At 43.5% G+C, this 20,816-nt stretch overlaps 1 protein-coding gene across 4 annotated transcripts in view; it reads right to left on the bottom strand.

Annotated features, from left to right (window-relative positions):
• NMNAT3 (nicotinamide nucleotide adenylyltransferase 3) overlaps window positions 1–20,816 on the bottom strand; it is a 165,335-nt gene that overhangs the window by 29,673 nt on the left and 114,846 nt on the right. The gene's annotated exons all lie outside the window — the stretch shown is intronic.

Raw genomic sequence — 20,816 nt, 5'->3', positions numbered from 1 at the left:
GATGTGTTCCCTGGACTTTGGACTTCCCAGCCTCCCTGAAACTGCAAGCAATAAATTCCTCTTTTTAAAAAAAATAAATTATGCAGTTCAGGTATTTTGTTATAAGCAACAGAAATGGACTAATACATATATCCATACCTCCCTTTCTTAGATAAATGGTAGCAGGCCATATACATTTTTTTTAAAACTTAATAAAACATCATGGAGATTACTCCACAGTAATATACAGAGAGCTCCCTACTTCCCTTTTACAGCTGCATAGTGCTCCACTGTGTGGACATACAATAGGTTATTGAACCAGTGCCCTGCTGATGCACACATGAGTTGTTTCCAGCCTTTTGCTGTAACAAATAGCGCTGCAATGAGCAGGTTAAGTCTATTTATATTTTTGTTAGTGTATCTTTGGAAGATTCGTAGAAGTGGGTTTGCTGTGCAAAAGGGCAAATACTTAATGCACTTTTCCTGGATATTGCTGAGTTTTCCCCCTTAAGATTGTATCACTTTGCCTTTCCAGTAGCAGTGTGTGACAGTGTCTGTTTCTCGCAGCCTTGCCAACAGATTATGTTGTCAAACTCTTGGATTTTTGTTAGGTGAAAAAGGGTGTCTCAGGGGCGTTTGTATTTGCATTTGGGGAAGCTTTTGAAGTGAGTGGCCATTTTTTTAGTTAGGTAGGATTATAAAAACCCCAGCCGATCCTCTCTGTACATGTGAATAACCATCAGAGTGGGACAGGACTGTTGAACATGAATATGATTTCTGGGTTTGTTTTATTAAATTGTATTTATAAATTCTACCCATGGTCCTTATTCCTGGATGTTATGTCATGTGAATGTCTGCTCAATGTAACATGCCAGCAGAAGTGCCATGTCAGGCTCAGGGCTCCCAGGAGAATAAGGTTTCCCAGGATATGGGAAGATGGTGGTGGCCCTGTTGGCAGCCATATCTGTCTACCATCTTGGGAGGCTTCTGACTGAGTCATGCCAGGGTCCAGTTTTAGGGAGGGGGGTTGATTTTTCACATACCTTTTTTGCTATCTAGCTGCAGGTTGTTGTGGTAGACTTGTCTAGGTTGCTGCCAGATAGCTGGGCACCTTAGAATGGGTGGTCCAGCAGTGGGAGCTGAAGGGATCCTGCCCACAGTGATAACAACATGGTTCAGTGGGCAGATCCAGGTCACTCAATGAGGCAACTGTTGTTGGTGGTAGCAATTTTGTGAAGAACAGGACACCGTCTACTTTACCCCAACCTACCTACCCAGTCTAACATCCTTCTGCAAAGATACCTGGGTCCCAACTTTCCAGTCCTGCAGCCCCATAGGCGTCTATCCATTCACAAGGGAAATGCCTCCTGGAGAATGAAGCATGGGTCCTGTGGAATCCTGTGATTCTGTGGGGCAGGCATAAATGTGGGGTGGAGGTGGGGTGTTACCCATCAGCTTGGTGGAAGCCCACACACATGGATTCCAAGGTCATGCCAGGGTGGACATTTCTTATGTCCTGACAGCCCTATCTGGGGTGGAGAACTTATGGAGTAGAGGCCCATCAGCCCAGATAATAGGACCAGGAGGATTTTGGTGGAGTTATTGATGCCTAGCAGGACGATCACTCAGGGCACTGGTTGGGCTGAGAGACAGCATCTCATACAGTGGCAGAGCTGATAGGAAATCAGAAGCAGTCAGCCTTTGATTTTCAGTTTTATTTTAGTCTTGAGAATGTCATTTCAACCTGTGAAAGACATGGTAGATGGGAAGCCAGGAGAATTCCATGATTCTGACTTACCATGTCATGACAAGTGATACGGGAATGTTTTTTCATCAGAAGCAATTTGTAAGGGAATTTTTAAGTAAAATGTCAGTGACAGTTATAAGAGTCACTGAAAAGTGAGAAAAGGGTCAATGTAATTATCTGCCTACTGATGGCCAGTGAGCCTCTTTCCCCTGGGACATGCCCAGAAAAGGACAAGTGGGAGGTGAGGAAGGCTATTGGAGCAGCCATTGCCAAGTTAGTTCTACACAGAAGACAGGTGGGCAGATTCTTGACCTATATGGCTGCTTGTTTTGTTTCTATAGGCCCAGTGGGCCAGCAGCTGGGTCGGGGAGGGGGTGAATTTTTTTTGCTTCTTGTTTTTTTGTTTTATTGGTCACTCAGCCTGAGCATGAGTATCTTTTTCAAGTACTTGGTGTACTCGGGCCTTGAGGATTTGAGACTTATCAGAAGATTTATAAATTTTGTGTTTTCACTTTATTGATATTCTTAAAATGTATTTCTGTCTACTAATAAGTTTGAAAAACTATGAGTTATATATGTTCACAGCTCTCGCCATCTCCTGCCTTTTAAGGAAGATCGTGGTTTTGTGTATTTCACCCTGCACGTGGTTATTGAGCTAATCAGGGGTGCTGGGTGGATGTGAGGGTTGCCTTGTAAGGCTCACTTGTTGGACAGAGAAGGCAATGCAGCTTCTCTTGGAAGAAGAGGGGAGATGGGGAAAGGGTGAGGGATGGGAGGGGCGGGATGAGGAGACAGGAATCCTTGCACCAAGTTAAGGATTTTGCAAAAGTAACTGTTACTACCATATATAGATTTTGTTCTAGTTATAAAATCCTGGGTAAGATAGGACTCCATTGGGTCTTCATTTTCAGGAGAAAATGAGGTTTATTTATTTATTTTATTTTACTTTTTGGTGGCTGGCCAGTACAGGGATTGAACCTTGGATGCTGGTGTTATCAGCACGACTTTCTAACCAGAGAATGAGGTTTAGAGAGGTTTTGGAACTTGCTTGAGGTCACGCAGGTGGAGTGGCAGGGCTGGGGACTAAATTTGTGTCTGGCTCTGTCTGATCTGAAGCCCAAGGTCTTAATCACCTATTGTCCCCTGAGTGAGGCGAAGATCCAGGCTTGCTGGAGTGATAAATAAGCCAACAGAAGGAAATCCCAGAGAGAAAATAAGTCTCCCAAGTCATCATCAATATGGAAGTAGGATTTGAATCCCTGTGTGAAAGCACAGGGCATGTATTCTAAGCAGAAAAATCTATAAACAGTTAAAGATTAATGCACCTTAGTGAGGCTCTGGCCAGATTTAAAAAGAACAAATCTTGCAAGAGAATGCCTTTGCGTTCTTCAGGCAGAATCACACAATGGAGGAAAGGGCAGCAGCCGGTCAAACCCACACTGGTGTCCAGGAAGCACGGGACTGAGGCCTTGCAGGCTTCCCCTGTGAGTGAGCACAGAGCAGGGCTCATGCCAACCATGGCGAGGGGGATGTCCTCTGAGGGGTGGGCCAAGATTACCATTTGGGGCTGCCTCAAGGCCTCAGTCTATGACCAGTCTCCTCAGAAGCAGCAGAAGGTAAACACGCTTTTTAGGCAGGTGCAGAAGGTCTGTACATCCAAAAAGATAAGAAACAGGCCCGGAGCTCATTGATTCAGGAACAGAGAGCACATTCCAAGTAATACTACAACAGTCTTTATTAAGACCCTTCTCATCTGTGACCTTCCCTCCCGCTCCACCCTGCCCACTGCCTCTGGATTGAAAGAGTCCAATGGAAGGAACAGAGCTGGCCGAGAGTCAGTCTGGTTTCGAATCCCAGGCCCGCCATTTCCTAGGTGTGTGATCTTGAGTGAGTCCCTTAACACCTCTGAGCCATCACCCTCACAGGGTAGTTTGAGGAGTCTGGCACACGCATCCTCAGTAAATTCTAGTTTTCTTCTCTTCCCTGTCACTGGAGGCCCTCAGCCTTCTGGCCCCAACATCCTTTCCTAGTCCTGTAGTGGTTTCCCCTTTGGTCACCATCTCGCGTTGGTGGCTTTGCCTTCTGTGCCCTCCCTTCTCTCCTCATCTGCCCGGTCTCTTCTCTGAATGCTGAGTGCCCTGAGCCCTCCTGATCGTGTTGCTCATGCTGCCTCAGGTGGACAGGGATCCTCTCACGTGTGTACACCTGTGCCCACCTGCCTTGGCTCCCTCAACAAGACTGTCAGTGCTTTGTGACCAGTGACTGGGTCTTAAATTCTTTCTATATTCCTCACAGCAGCTGGTCAAGAGCTGGGCACACAGTAACATGAGCTCATGAACTTTCATTGAGAGGACTAGTGTTCTCTCATGTCAAAGCCATGGTGAGCTAATGGGTCCTTTTAGCACACACTTACTGAGCACCTCTTACATGCCTGGAACTGGCCTAAATGCTGAGGACAGTGGCATGAGTGAGACATGATGGAAGTCCAGTGGGAGACAGAAACGTAACATGTAGGGGATTGTATGATGTGCTTCAAGGTCAGAATGGCGTTTGAGCATAGCAGCAAAGCTTTTGAGTGAGCAGGCATTAGCCTGACTGAGCGCAGAGTGTGTGCTCCTGAGAGGGGACAGCGCATGCACTAGCAGGTGTAGGAAAGTGCAACTGTCATGTGTGGCTCAGCATGGCTAATGGGGAACAGTGAGTAGCAGGAAGGATGGGATGGTCTGACACGCTGGGAAAAAATGTGGGAGAGACAAGTGAAGTCAGATCCTGGAGAGCCTTGTAGGTGGTAACAAGTTACTTGGACTCCATCCTGTAGTAAATAGGAGGCCACTGAAAGGTTTGAAGGACAGGAGTGCCACCAGGAGGGAAAGGAGAAAAGAAGAGAAAGCGGTCGATGGTAACAAGGCCATGTGAGTGGGCTTCTGTGGCAAGCAGCCAGTCCAGGAGGAACAGGGTGTACCGTGGGGGCGCAGTGGGCAGGAGGTAGCAAGGGCTGTGTGACAAGCACAGGTGTCTTGTTCCTGTGCTGACATGCTCCAGGCCTCCAGGGATGAGAGGAGGACGTGAAAGTCATCTTCCCACCCATCTACAAATCCACCACTCATCTAAACAACCTCCTTTTATCTGCCCATCTAACATACTACCACAGAATTCATCCACCACCTACCCCCACCACCACCCATCTGCCCACTCACTAACTCACATATAACACTGCCATCTACCCAGCCACCCTTCCATCCATCCTTCCAACCATCAATCCATCTTTATTTTAAAATAGTTTTCCACTTCAAGGCATAACTAAGAACTATAAAGAATGCAGAGAAATGTTTAAGGCCTGCAGCAGATTTCAAAAGTGTCCATAATACACAATGCTTTGCAGCTCCTCTCAAGAGATGGGGTATATGTTATGTCCCATCTCCTGAATCTGGGCTGGCCTCATGGCTTGCTTTGACTAGTGGAATTTGTGGCAGAAGCAATTGACTGTACTGGTTCTGGGCGTGGACCTCCAGAAGCTGGGCAGCTTTTGCTCTCATGCTCTGGGAACCCTACCACCTACTTCCAGGTGAACAAGCCTGGCTGGTCTGATGGATGATAAGAGATACGTGGCCTAGTCACCCCCACTGTCCCAGCCAACAACTAGTCAACCACTAGACACATAAGTGAGCCCAGCCAAGATCAGCTGGTTTGGACCCAGAAGCACCCAGCTAACTGGTAGACTCATGAGAAATAATAAATGGTTCTTGGTTTAAGCCACTAAATTTTGGAGTGGCTCATTACACAGCAAAAGCTAACTGATACAAGGACTCAAGGGAGTAGCATATTCAAAATGCTGCCAATCTCCACTTAAAAGAATTCCATCTGCACTTAGGCTCCCAGCCCTTGCTAAGCACTTGCCTTTATTTTTCTTGACAGATCAGTTAGTGGATGTGGTGGGGCCCCAGACAAGATGTGGTAGCACTGGAATAGGTCGTGATAAGCATCAGGGAGAAGCTCAAAGCTGTTCTTTCTACAAAGCCTGATGAGGATGATGATGACAATCCTAGCCACTGTCTGGGTGGTCACCATGTAACAAGCACATTGCATACATTATCTAATTTAATCCTTGAATCACATGGTGGGGTAGGTATTATTATCACTCTTTTACAGACATAAACAATGACATTTGGAGAGAGCAAGTTGTTGGCTCAAGGCGGCACACGTACTTTTAAGTCAAAAAATCATGATTCCAGCCCAGTTCTGAGTGATTCCAAAGCCTATGCTCTTCTCTGTTATTACTACACTGTGGAGTCATTTATTTGGGATGCGTCCTCGGAGGTGTGGGATGGGGTGCAATCTTTGTGGACTTCATATCTTTCAGTCAGTTATTTCCACTAGTCTGGGGTTCACTGAGGAACTCAGGAAACCTTTTGTTTGGGCCTCTGGGTGACTGGGCAGACATGCTGGCTCTGAGGGCAGGTGTGCGCCATGCAGCCTGCAGCAGAAGCAAAAGAAGACAGGAGCAAAGAAAGGGGTTCAGGGAGGAAAGAGTGTATGAAATAAGAGTACAGTTGGTCAGCCCTGGGCTCAGGGTGGGTTGAGATGCCCAGAGGTCCGTGAGAATCGATGCAGTGGGCTGGAGACCCTGAAAGCCCAACTCAGCATTGGTCTGGAAATTTGCCTACCCTACTCCCCACCCCCCAGGCTGTTCCAGTCTGTCCAGGTCAGGCAGTTTGAATAGATCTCTCCTTGTTAACCTCTGACATTCCCTGATTCAGAGGGACAAAGAACCTCTTGTCAGCCCCAGTCATCTAATACAAAGAAATACTAGCACAAACCATGAGGTCAGAGTAGGGAGGTCCCTGTGGACCAGAGTGAGTGGGGGGAGCTTTCTGGAAAATGGGGAACATGAGAGGGCCCCAAGGAATGAGTGGTGTTCAGAGAGGCTCAGAGGAGAGGGAAGAGCATTCCAGATCAGAGAAATGGCACCACAAAGCTTGGGAGGTAGGGAGCCCATGATTTGTTACAAGCTGTTCAGGGGAGAGGGTTCACGGCTAAACAACTGGAGAACAGACAGGAGCAACAAGGGGTGACAGGCTCCAAGGCTCACACACTGACTGAGAAGTCAGGCCTTTTCCTTGAGGAGATAGGGAGCTGTCAAATGTTTTTTGACACCAGAGTGACAACAGCACAATTTGAAGATATTCTGGAAGGAACGATCTTGGGAGGGGTGAAGGATGGATGCACTCCATCTGTGAAGAGCTCCAAAGAGGTTCAACAGAGACCAAGCTGCCTGCTGCATCCAGGACACACCCCTCTGCATTTCTTCTTTCTTCTCTCTATTCCCAGATGGTGTCTCCCAAGGACAGACCACTTGCCTCAGAATCCCGGGTGCTGTTGAAATCAGATTCCTGGGCCTACTCCAGCTTCCTGAATCACAGGCTAGGTGGGCTCAGATCCTCCCTTCCTGCCCTCCCTTCTTCCCTCTCTTCCTTTGCAAAGAACAGAAACAGATTCTGGGGAACTTAAAAAATAAGGAAATTTTATAACACCAAGATCAAGAGTTTGGGTCCCCTTACTGGCCAGCTGCCCAAAAGGAGAAAAAAAAAAAAAAAGAAAAGAAAATTTACTGGAAGGATTATCAAGGACACACAGAATTTTGGGGAGGGAAATGAAAAACAAATGTGACCTCATACTGGGAATTGTTAGGACATGGCCACCAGGACAAACAAACTCACCATTTTCAGTCTGTCACTGTGTTCCAGATTGAAACTCTGGAAGTGAGCATTTGGGAATGCACCTCCAGATGAAGAAGAGAAGTCCTTAAAAGGAACTCAGGATGCTGTTGGGCAGGGAGTGGGGGCAACCTTCTCCAGGCCATTCGGGTGCCCACCCAGAGGGCCCTTGGTCCGGACACTGAGTGACACTGAACTGATTCCACACAGTCCCTGCTCACCAGGTGCCCTGTGGAAACAGTTGGACAGACTGACTAGGGCTATAACAGGGGCATGCAGCGGCTCTAGGAGCACAGAGGAGAGGCTCTCTTCCAGCTCTGGTGGGGAGGGGAGGGAGGTGCTGTGGTTAGGAAAGACAGGTCTCTGGATGAGATGACATCTTGAGATGAGAGGGAAATCCACACCTCACAGACAGCCATTGTACAAATGTTTTGTCTTTCTGCGGAGAAGCTAGTTGAGTTTTGGCCAAATTAGAGATCTCAGAGAGGAAGCTAGATACAGCCTCTCAGGCAGGAAGCTGCTTTGCAGAATCAGGCTGAATTCAGGTGATGGCTCAGCAGGCCACCTGCAGTACCTTCACTCCACTGTCCCCTGTGGAAGCCAGGCTCCACAGACCCACATTCACTCAGGCACATGCTGCAATGCCTGGTGCCAAGGGTAGCTTCCTTCACTGTCTTTCCAACTCACCCTGGCCCAGGTCCCCACTGCCCACAGTGCAGGGAGGACAGTGGAGAGGAGTGGCTGGCACCCGGGTGCCATTCCTGGTATGCTCAGGCCACCAGCATGCCTGCCTAGTCCACCACCTCCAACAAAACAGGAGCAAGGAGGCAGATACACCAAGTGCCCAGTGACTTTGTGGTTTTATGGACACCTACCCCAGTGCTGGAAGTGCCCATCCTTTCCTTCCTTCCTGCTCACCCTTCCCCTTACAGAAATGTCACTGCTGGGAGGTGGGGCAAGATGGCGGATTGGAGGTGCTCAACACGTGATCCTCCCACAGAAAGATACCAGCGCAAGGAATGGACAGTGAAGTACAGGGAGAGCACTAGTGGGAGAGTATGGGAGGGCAGCAGGAGTGTGGTGAGGACCCTGTGGAACACAAAAAACTAAGCAGCATGGTCTAGACAGAAGAAAGAGGCATGAAGCTTAAGTCACTGCCACGTCTCTGACACCAGGATCAGCACAGGAGAAATTCTCCCTTGTGGTGAGAAGAATCTGCTCATCCATGAGCACTTCCCATTGGTTCCTGTTGCTCATGCCCCAGTCTGCCTCAACCACCTGCACCATTGTCTAGTCCAAGAGCTGTAGCCTTTCTCCCTGCACAGGAGGTCATCACATGCAGTGCACCTCACTATGGAGCCCACACCACATGGCTCAGCCATCTGAGTGGCCCCAGCTTTCCAACCACATGCATGGTACCAGCTGCCCATGCAACTCCAGTCACCACAGCCACTTGTGCAACCCCTCCCACTCAGCTGCCTGTGTAGACCCACCTGCATGTGTGCGCCCAGCTATCCAACTGCCCATGTGGCCCCAGCCTCCCAGCTGCCCACGTGGCCCCAGCCACAGACATAGCTGCTGGTGCCCCTCTGGAACTACTGAGTCTACCTGGAACACTGAGACTACTGAGTCTACCCAGAAACAAAACTAAAATGCCCCACCCAATGGGCAATATAAAACAAATCTACAGAGGGAGACTCTTTCCTCAAAAGCCACCTGAGAGTAATAGAAGAAACAACTGCTCCACCAGATAGCCAGACATCACATAGGGATACTTGAAATACAAAAATAAATAAATAAAAATAAAAAATAAAAACACACAAACAAAAAACAAGAAAATATGACACCACCAAAGGAATACTATGATTCTCAAATTCCAGATTCCAAACAACAGGAAATCCTTGAAATGTCTGAAAAGGAATTCCAAGTAACAATCTTAAAAGAAACTCACTGAGATCAAGAAGACTCAGATACATGATACATGACACAATGAATTGAGAAAAACAATTGAGTGTATGTAGGAGGACATTTACAAAGAAATAAATACCATAAAAAGAATGTAGCAGAACTCCTGTAATTGAAAGACTCATTCAACAAAATAGAAACTACAACTGACAGCAGAAGCAGCAGGTTAGAGCAAGTGGAAGAAAGAATCTGATCTCAAAGACAGTTTTTCAAAATAACCCTGGCAGACAACAACAACAACAACAACAACAACACCCGAATTTTAAAAAATGAAAGTAAGAAAGTCTACAAGAGCTATCAAACAACCTTAAGCATATAAACATCCGAATCATAGATGTTCCAGAAGGGGAGGAGAAAGAAAAAGGCATTGACAACATGTCCAACAAAATAATATCAGAAAACTTCCGAGGTATTGGTAGAGATTCAGACTTTCAGATCCGAGAAGCTCAAAGATTCCCACACAGATACAATTCAAAAAAGTCCTCTCTGAGACACACTGTAATCAAACTGTCAAAAGTCAAATACAAAGAGAGAATCCTAAAACATCAAGAGAAAAGTGTCAAGTCACCTATAAAGGAGTCCCATCAGAATAACAGTAGACTTCTCAGCAGAAACCCTACAGTTCAAAAGAGAATGGGATGATATACTCAAAGTACTAAAAGAAAAAAACTTCCAGCCAAGAATACTATACCCAGCAAGGCTATCTTTCAGAAAGGATGGGAAATAGTGTATTTCTCAGACAAACAAAAACTGTGGGAGTTCACCACCACATGACCAGCTCTTCAAGAAATCCTCAAGGGAGCCCTGCACCTAGAACCCCAAAATACACAAGACAAAACAAACCCCACTGGAAGAGCAGATATGCAAATGAGATAGAGAAAGAAACTATACCATACCACCTCAAGAAACCAATGAACACTGAAGATGAACAATAAACGGGAAAGGAACAAAAGATATTTAAAACAATCATATGAAAAGCAATTAAATGTCAAGAGCAAGACAATACTTTTCAGTAACAACCCTAAATGAAAATGGATTGAATACCTCATTCAAAAGACATAGACTGGTTGAATGGATTAAAAAACTTGACCCAACTATAGACTGCCTATAAGAAATCCACCTCACTTATAAAGTATCACACCGACTAATACTGAAGGGATGGAAAAAGCTATGCCATGCAAATGGAAAACAAAAACGAGCAAGAGTAGCTATTCTTATATCAGATAGAATAGACTTTAAACCAAAACTATAAAAAAAAAACAGAAAAAAAGGGCATTATGTAATGATAAAGGAAACTATCCACTGAGAAGACATAACAATCATAAATATATGTGCATGCAACATTGGAGCACTCGGTTTATAAACCAAATGCTATTAGACCTAAAGACAGAGATAGACCCCAATATAATAATAGTTGGGGACCTCAATACCCCTCCATAAACATTGGACAGATCATCTAGGCAACAAATTAACAGAGAAAAACAGGATTTAAACTACACTTTAGACGAATTGGACTTGGCAGACCTCTACAGAACATTTCATTCAACAACTACAGAGTATACATCCTTCTCATCAGCATATGGAATATTCTCCAAGATAAAACACATGTTAGGACATAAATAAAGTCTCAACAACTTAAAAAATATTGCACTCATTTCAAGTGTCTTCTCAGACCACAATGGATTAAAACTAAAAATCAATAAAAAGCAAAACTTTGGAAAGCATATAAATATATGGAAATTAAAGAACATGTTCTTGAATGATGACCTATGTGTCAAGGAAGAAATTAAATAGGAAATCAAAAGATTTCTTGAAACTAATGATTAAAACACATCACACTAAAACCTATGGGATAATGCAAAAGCAGTACTAAGAGGGAAGTTTATTGCAATAAGTGCTTACATCAAAAGAATAGAAAGACTTCAAAAAAACAACCAAATGTTACACCTCAAAGAACTAGAAAAACAAAAACAATCCAATCCCAAAATAAGTAGACAGAAAGAAATAATTAACATCAGAGCAGAACTAAATGAAACCAAAAATATGATAAAAATAATAAAATAATGAGACCAAAAATATGATACAAGAGATCAACAAAACAAAAAGTTGGTTTTTTGAGAAGATAAACAAAATAGACAAACCATTAGCCAGACTAACTAAAAAAAGAAGAGAGAAGACTCAAATAACAAAAATTAGAAATGAAAAAGGATGCATCACAACTGATACCACAGAAATACAATGACTCATTAGAGTCCATTATGAACAATTATACACCAAGAAACTTGAAAACCTGGAGAAAATGGATAAATTTCTGGATACATACATACTACCAAGACTGAACCAGGAAGAAATAGAAAACCTGAACAGATCAATAACAAGGAACAAGATTGAAGCAGTAATCAGAAGTCTTCCAACAAAGAAAAGCCCAAGACTGGATGGCTTACTCCTAAATCCTACCAAACCTTTAAAAAGGAATTAATACCAATTCTCTTCGAATTATTCCAAAAAATTGAAATGGAGGCCATTCTCCCAAACTCATCCTATGAGGCCAGCATCATCCTGATACCAAAATCAGACAAATATACCACAAAAAAAGAAAACTACCGGTCAATATCCTTGATGAACACAGACACAAAAATCCTCAAGAAAATATTAGCAAGCAGAATACAGCAGTGCATCAAAAAGATTATACATCAGGGCCGACCCCGTGGCTCACTCGGGAGAGTGCAACACTAGGAGTGCAGTGGTGCTCCCACCGCGGGTTCAGATTCTAAATAGGGATGGCCAGTGTGCTCACTGGCTGAGCGCGGTGAGGGCAACACCAAGCCAAGAGTTGCGATCACCTTACCGGTCACAAAAAAAGAAAAAAACAAAAGATTATACATCATGATCAAGTGGGATTCATCCCAGTGATGCAAGGATGGCTTAGCATATGTAAATCAATACATGTATTACACCACATAAACAAAATTAAGGACAAAAATCATATGATCATCTCAATAGACACAGAAAAACATCTGACAGAATTTGACATCCCATCATAATAAAGACTCTCAACAAATCAGGTATAGAAGTAAAGTATCTCAACACAATAAAAGCCATATATGAGAAATGTACTGCCAATATCATCCCGAACGGGGTAAAACTGAAAGCTTTTCCTTTAAGAACCAGAACAAGACAATGATGCCCACTCTCACCACTCCTATTTAACATGATATTGGAAGTACTTACCAGAGCAATCAGGCAAGAGAAAGAAATAAAGGGTATCTGGATTGGAAAGGATGAAGTCAAATTCTCTCTGTTTGCAGATGACATGGTTCTATGTATAGAAGAACCTAAAGACTCTATCAAAAAACTCTTAGAGCTTATGAACAAATTCAGTAACATTGAAGGATACAAAAATCAATATACAAAAATCAGTAGTGTTTTTATACACCAACAATGAACTTACAGAAAAAGAATTCAAGAAAGGAAACCCATTTACAATAAGTACCAAAAAATAAAATACCTAGGAATCAATTCAACCAAGGAGATGAAAGATTTCTACAAAGCGAATCCAAATTACTGCTGAAAGAAGCTAAAGAGGACACCAAAAGATGGAAGGACATTCCATGGTCATGGATTAGAAGAATTAATGTTGTGAAAATGTCTAAACTACCCAAAGTGATCTATAGATTCAATGTGATCCTCATCAAAATACCAATGACTTTCTTCACAGAAACAGAAAAACAATCCTAACATTCATATGGGACAACAAAAGACCCCAATTAACCAAAGCAATCCTGAGCAAAAAAATAAGGCTGGACATAATACACTTCCTAACTTCAAATTATACTACAAAGCTACAGTAATTGAAACAGCATGGTACTGGCATAAAAACAGACACACAGACCAGTGGAACAGAATAAAGAACCCAGAAATCAATCTACATACTTTTAGCCAACTGATCTTCAACAAGGGTATCGAGAACATACATTGGGGAAAGAACAGCCTCTTTAATAAATGGTCCTGAGAAAACCAGATATCCATATGTAGAAAAATGAAACTAGACCCCTACCTCTCACCACATACAAAAATCAAATAAAAATGGATTAAAGACTCAAATATAAGAGCTGAAACTATAAAAGTCTTAGAGGAAAATATAGGGAAAACAGATGTAGGACTTCAGATGTAGGACTGGGCAAAGATTTTATAAGTAAGACATCCAAAGAACAGGAAACAAAAGAAAAAATAAACAGATGGGATTATATCAAACTAAAAAGCTTCTGCATAGCAAAGGAACTAATCAACAGAATAAAAGGACAATGTACAGAATGGGAGAGAAATATTTGCAAACTGTAATTCTCATGAATTAATATCCAGAACATACAAGGAACTCAAACAGCTCAACAAAAAAAAAAAAAAAAAAGGAAGATATACAAATTGTCAACAGGTGTATGAAAAAAATGTTCAACATGACTAAGCATCAGGGAAATGCAAATCAAAACCACTTTGAGGTATCATCTCACCCCAGTTAGACTGGCCATTATAAAAAGACAGAGAACAACAAATGCTGGCGAGGATGTAAAGAGAGAGGAACACTCCTGCACTGTTGGTGGGACTGTAAATTAGTACAGCCATTATGAAGAACAGTATGGAGGTTCCTCAAACAACTACAGATAGAACTGCCATATGATCCAGAAATCCCACAGCTGGGTATATACCCAAAGGAAAGGAAAACCTCATGCTGAAGGGATGCCTGCACTCCCACGTTTATTGTAGCCCTACTTAAAGTAGCCAAGAGATGGAACCAACCTGAATGTCCATTGATGGGTGACTGGATAAAGAAAATGTGGTGTATACGCACAATGGAATACTACTCAGCCATAAAAAAGAATGAAATCCTGCCATTCGCAGGAACATGGATGAGCTTGGAGAAAATTACGTTAAGTGAAATAAGCCAGGCACAGAAAGAGAAATTCCACATGGCCTCACTCATAAGTGGGAGCTAAGATAGAAAAAAGGAAAGAAAGAAAGAAAAAAGGAAACAAAAATCACAATAATATGTTGAACTTTCAGAAGGAGAGAACAGGACTGGGGTTACAAGAAGTGGGAAAGGGGGAGGGGTAGACGAAGGGGGGGTCAGCAAGAAACTGGTTAATAGACACAAAGAACGATTATGTATTGTAATGATAAATGAGCTCATTATCTTGGTTTGACCATCACATACTGTACAGAAGTACTGATAGTCAACTCTGGACCCCACAAATACATATAATCAATTATGTTTCAATTAAAAAATAAAATGCGTTTTAGTAATAAAATAACTGTCACTGCCACTATTTGGGGAAGAAACATGTGGCCCTGCCCTGCCAGCCATGGCCACATGGACAAGGGTGGGCAAGTCCATCTGTGGCCAGTGAATGCCTCTAGGAATCTGGAATTGTGACACTGAGATGAGGGGCAAAGGTGGAGCTCACCTGGGCACAGGTGTTAAAGCTGCTGGAGGATGAGAAGCTGCTGAGGAACAGAGAAGCCAGTCGGGGGGGGGGGGGGGAGCAGAGAGAGAGAGAGAGAAAGAGAGAGGATGGAAGGAGGAGAGAACCACAATTTCTTCTTTTTTTTCAGTTTCTCCTGAAACTTGCATATATGAGTACTTCAGAAAGTTTGTGGAAAAATAGAATTAAGACAATACAAATCTTTCCATGAACTTTTTTGAAGATCCTTCATATGTCCTGTCCTTGGGTCATTCCCATTCCTGACATTCTTATGGTGTCTGATGCTCTTACCTCATTTAGGCCAGTTTGAAGAGTTTCTCTTTGCAAAAAAAAAAAAAAAGTATATATAATCATCATCATCCTCATCGTCATCCTTGACTAGGCACCTAGCAAACACTAAGAGCAATGTTTGCCCATGAATTGCTGTCTCTCTGTGGCAAATGAATTCCTAAAATTCTTCATCACAGATTATTGGAATAAAGAAATGGATTTTGCTTGTATCAAAGATAATGAAGGTGATTCTCTGCACAGGAATAAGGAAATGATAATTTCAGTAGCTCTATGAGATTGTTTTTTTTCTTAAAATTCAATTTACTCAAAAAAATCTAGTGTCTACAATCTGATAACATCTATCAGAATAAAAAGTACACATACCATTAGAGTCAGCAATGCCACTCCGGGGAGTCTATTCCAGAAAAGCACTGGCTTGTAAGGGTTTATACATAAGGGTGTTTATTGCAGCATTGTTTGTATCAGCAAAAACCCAGAAAAAACAAACAAGCAAACATAAAAACCCCAAAAATCTTTAGATAAGAAGTTCCTAAACTGCTCCTCTGAGTACGGTGTCCCACATATTATTAAGTATACTGCATGTATATATAAAGGGATTCCGCAGGCAAACATGATTCAAACACTGGTTTGCACAAAGTTAAACAGGTTTGTTTATCACCAGCTTCCTAGAGCTATTCAGATTCTTATTCAGACATTATTTTATGAAATATTTGTTGAGCGCCCACTATGAGCCAGGTGCTGCGCTGGGGGACGAGTCAGTAGTCATGAGTGATGAGTGTCACAAAGGAGAAGGGCAGGGGGCTGGGGGTACATGGGCAGACAGAGAGGGCTTCCTGCAAGCTGGGATTTGGAGCCGAGAGGTGAAGAAGAAATGCGAGTTAGCACGAGGAAGGGGAGAGGGGAGAACGCCAGCCAGGCAGATGAAGGCCCTGCCAAAGTGCACTGGGAAGGGGAAGGGCGGGGGTGAGAAAGAGCTGCGGGGTGGAGCAGGCCACCCCAGGAGGAGTGGGGGCCTCACTCTAGGGGCAAGCAGAGGAGGCTCAAAAGGATTTTTAAAAAATACCTTTATTGAAGTATAACTTAAAGGCCACAAAATTTACCATTTTATGTGCACAGTTTGATGAGCTTTAATAAATTTATAGTTGTGCAACCATCACCACAATCTAGTTTTAGAACATCTACCCCAAAGGTTCCCTTGTGCCCAGGTGCAGTCAATCCCACTCCCACCCTCAGGCAGTCACCGCTCTGTTTTCTGCAATAGTTTTGCCTTTTCTAGAAACGTCATATAAATGAAATCATATAATGTTGTCTTCTGTGTCTTGCTTCTTTCACTTAGCATGTTTTTGAGGCTTATTTGTATTGTTGCAAGTATCATTAGTCATTTTTAAAACTGGTGAGCAGTATTCTATTGTATGAACATAACACATTTCTTTCTCCATTTACCAGCAGATGGACATGCGAATTGTTTCCTGTGTTTGGCTATAATGAATAATGCTGCTAAATATATTTGCAGACAAATATAGACATATACTTTCATCTCTTTTGGGTAAATGCCTAGTAGACATGTTTTCATCTCTTTTGGGTAAATGCCTAGGAGTGAAATTGCTGGATTGATTTAAACCATTCTAGTGGGTATACAGTGGTATCTCATTGTGGTTCTAGTTTGCATTTCCCTAATGACTAATGGTGTGGAGCATCCTTTCATGTGCTTATTTGTCATCTATATATCTTCTCTGGTGAAGTGTCTTGTTTGGGGGTTTCACACTTGGTGACTCACAGACCTCAGGGGCAGTCATACCCATGGCAATAGGTTATTATGGCAAAAGGACACACTGCAAGATAAGCGAGGGGAAAAGACCAGGTGGAGTGTGGAGGTGTCCAGGTGCAGGCTTCCAAAGCTCTCCCTCCCAGGCGGGGTTCCCACAGAATGTGCTTCTTTTTCCCACACTGGAAAGCAGCAACAGTGCCATCGTTCCTGCCCTGGGAGGCCTGCTTGACAGGGTTTTTCATGTCTGGTGACGGAGGTGCATTCTGACACACAATCAGCCACAATTCCTGAAATTCCAGACTCCTAGAAGGAAAGCAGGTGTTCACCGTAAACTGCACTGTTTGTACACACTGTCTAGGCAAGCTGGCATAGCAGGATAAAGGGCCCCAGGAAGACAAAACAGCCTTATCAGTTAGAAACATAGGCAGCATTCCAAAAGCCAAGTTCTCAGATGCCAGGTCAGGGTCAGCTCCACAAGTAGACCCTTCTAAAGAGCAATATCAGGCCTGCTGGGTAATGGGGTTCATAGTCTGACTTTTGTTGTTAGAGTTCTTTACATATTCTGGATGCAAGTCATTGATTAGGTAAACATTTTGCAAATGTTTTCTCCTGGTCTGTAGCTTGTCTTTCCATTTTCTTAATGGTGTCTCTCAGCATGAGTTTGGGCAGGGAAGTCATACGACCAGATTTGCACACACACACAAAACTGCTCTGGCTTCTAAGTGGAGAATGGACTGCAGGGGCCAGGAGCGGACTGAAGAATCCTGTTAGGAGGCTGTTGCAGTGGTCAAGGTAAGAGATGATGGATTTGGACTGGGAGGTGATGGGAGGGATTGAAAAAAGCGGCTGCATGTGAGGGATGCAGGGAAGGTAAGGCTGGCAGGGCATGCAAAACACACGTTATGGATTTCCAGCAGGGGAAAGAAAGGTAGGGCTCCCCAAATGTGTCCACGGAACACATTATCATTATTGTTTTTAATAGTGAAACTCCCATTCCTTTGTGGGATTTAAGTGTTAGATAATTTGAAAATGTGGGGCCAGATGAACTTTAGAATCTCTTCTAGTTTTCCCAATGCCATGAACAATCCAATCCCTTCTGAGGTTATTTTAACAATACTAAAAGATTCTGAGGTGTGTGCCTAGGTGTATTGTTATAGATTGTTTATTAGTCACACACATGTGTATCTATAATGCTGAGTTTTGGTCCAAGAAAATAACTTCATTACTGAAACTGAACACAATCTATGCATTGAGACCCTTGCAAAAAAGGAGGGCAGAAACACCGGTAGCATAGGTAGTGTGAGGACGGAAATAAAGGAATTCATATTCATGTATTAACCCAATTACCAAACGTACCTTGCAAATCCAGAGTGCTACCGGTTTAAAATGGGATTTCATATCATTCCGTCCCAAGTGACAAAGACAGCATTATAAATGAGAAATCCTTTCCCCAGGCTAGGATACAGAGCTCCTCTCATTTGGGCAGCATATGCTATCACAGGAGAACCTTTATTTAAGGCTGGAAATTCTATTTACCCAGGAGTCCAAAACACTGTTTTTCTGTTCTTGCAAAATAAACAAAACGCCTTGGCAAAGTAGATGCAAGAAGACCTGAGGGGATGGAAGGGAATGTGAAATCAGGTATGCAGGTCAGCGCCAACACGATAAAGCAGGAGCGGTGATACGGATTTTCTCTTCTGATACTAAATAAGAGAGGCTATACAAATCATGAGACAAAACAGAAATTAAAACATGATATTTTATTTATACATATATATATATATTTTAGCAAAATAGGTTTTATTGTGTGGTTGTTTTGTTTTAGAAAGAGACAATGTAAAGGCTCAGAAACGGATGTTTTTCCTGGTGGGAGCCGCATGATACAGACAAGGACTGAAGAGACAAAGGCATCTCCTCCAAGTCTGGGTAGGCCTGGTGCCCCAAGCTATGGAAAGCCCGGACAGGGAGATGGTGACATGCAAGGACAGCTGCTGTCAGATGCACGAGGTAATAACAAACCCCCTTCAAAAAGGTGATGAATCTAGCTCACCATGCCGCTCATTTTGTCCCCTTCTGCCTCAGGGCCTTTGTGCATGCTGTTCCTTCTTCGTGAAGCCAGCCGCCTCCGCATATCCATCCCTAAGTCTTGGGAACTCGTCCTTCAGGATTCAAATCCATTATCACTTCCCTGCTGTCTACACTGTCATCAGGGCAAATCCATTTCATGGGTCTAAACCCTGTACAATTTTGAAGATCATTTTTCAGAAAAAGAATAGAAACTATGAATTTCAAATTAGATACTCACATCATGAGGGCCCCTCCAGGGTATTGGAAAGAGCTGGGCAAGTGAGGGACAGAAGCTTAAGCTTCATCAGCTTCATGGAGAAGCTGCTGCTTCCGGCTGTCAGAGCACTGGTGTATTTCTCTTCAGAGCCCTCACACAGTTTGCAATCACATGTTTAGTTCCGTGATTACATAAGCTTCCTGAGGGTATAGCCTGTATCTTGTGCTTATCACTATACCCCTAGTGTTTAGTCTAGTGCCTGGCACAAGAGAGATCCTCAACAAATATGATTTAAATAGATGAATCCTGAATTTTGAATAATAATAATAATAAATCTACTGGCTCCCACTCACTGAGAGTCTCCTTGCCAGGTCCTGGATGTCAGTACTGAGGATTCAGGGTATGTTGGAATCCCCAGCTTGTGAAAACATGGGAGAGAAAGCCACTATGCATGCTTGGAAATAAAGGGAGATGAAAGCTGGGGGGTGCTGTGAATTATGGATGTGGTTTCTAATTCCTACTGTCAATAGCACTGTGTCCTCCCATCCCCCCCACTAGTCCTTTATAAAAGGAGACTATTTTAAAGTTGCTGCTTCCTGGTTTCCCTACTGGGAAAGAGACCCCTCCTCATGCACATACTCCTCATGGTCATATCCTTAAACCATGAGTCTCAAGCAGGGAGGGTGATTATCTGGTGCCCTAGGTGACATTTGGCAATGTCCGGGGGTATTTTTGTTGTCACAACTAGGGGGTACTCCTGGCATCTAGTGGGCAGAGGCCAGGGATGCTGCTAAGTATCTTACAACGCACAGGACAGTTCCACAACAAAGAATTACACAGTAGACGTCAGTATTGCCAAGGCTGAGAACCCTGCCTTAAACCCACAGGCTCCCTACCTGCCACTTTTTCTGGACACTACAACCGTTTGCAGGTGTTTTTTTCCTCCTCTGCCCTCTATACTACACATAGAACAGTCGGGCCAGCAGTATTGCTCAGAGGATAAGCAGGAAGATATTTACCAGAGTAAATGTTGCATAATTTTAATACTATGTTCAGTGTATTTAAAATAAAACTAGTATTTATTTTAACAGGCACTGTTCCAGGCCAGTGAATCTCATTAGAATGCCCACTTTCAGTCAGCAGGTCTGCGGCAGGGCCTGTGAGTCTGTTTCTAACCACCTCTCAGGGGACACAAACTTTGCTGGCCTGGGACTGCACCTTAAGCAGCAAATTTCTAGGTACCTGGGATACATAAGGAAACAAAGCAAAGATCCTTGCCCTGGGGAGCTTCTGGTCTGCCTAGAAGTATACTGGACCCAAAGAAGTCTGGACAGGCTGAAGTCAGAGGCACTCAGAGTCTTAGAAAACCAGAGTATTTAGATGTCTAATCACCCCCCCATGAGAGAGGCAGGGAAACTGAGGCACACAGCTTGCTGCAGCAGCTTTTGGACAAAGCTGTGTGACTCCTATCTCCCCGAATTATCAGGGGCCTCAGGGACTTCTTGGAGGGCAGAGATCAATCACAGTGATGAAGAGCCAGCAGCTTTAGGGGTTGCAGGGACAGAAGTCTGGGGACCCCCCACAGGAGGGT

The sequence above is a fragment of the Cynocephalus volans genome, chromosome 11 (assembly GCF_027409185.1).
Source record: "Cynocephalus volans isolate mCynVol1 chromosome 11, mCynVol1.pri, whole genome shotgun sequence".
NCBI lineage: Eukaryota > Metazoa > Chordata > Mammalia > Dermoptera > Cynocephalidae > Cynocephalus > Cynocephalus volans.
Note: the sequence above shows the minus strand (reverse complement) of the source record. Positions and strands in the feature narration are given on the sequence as shown.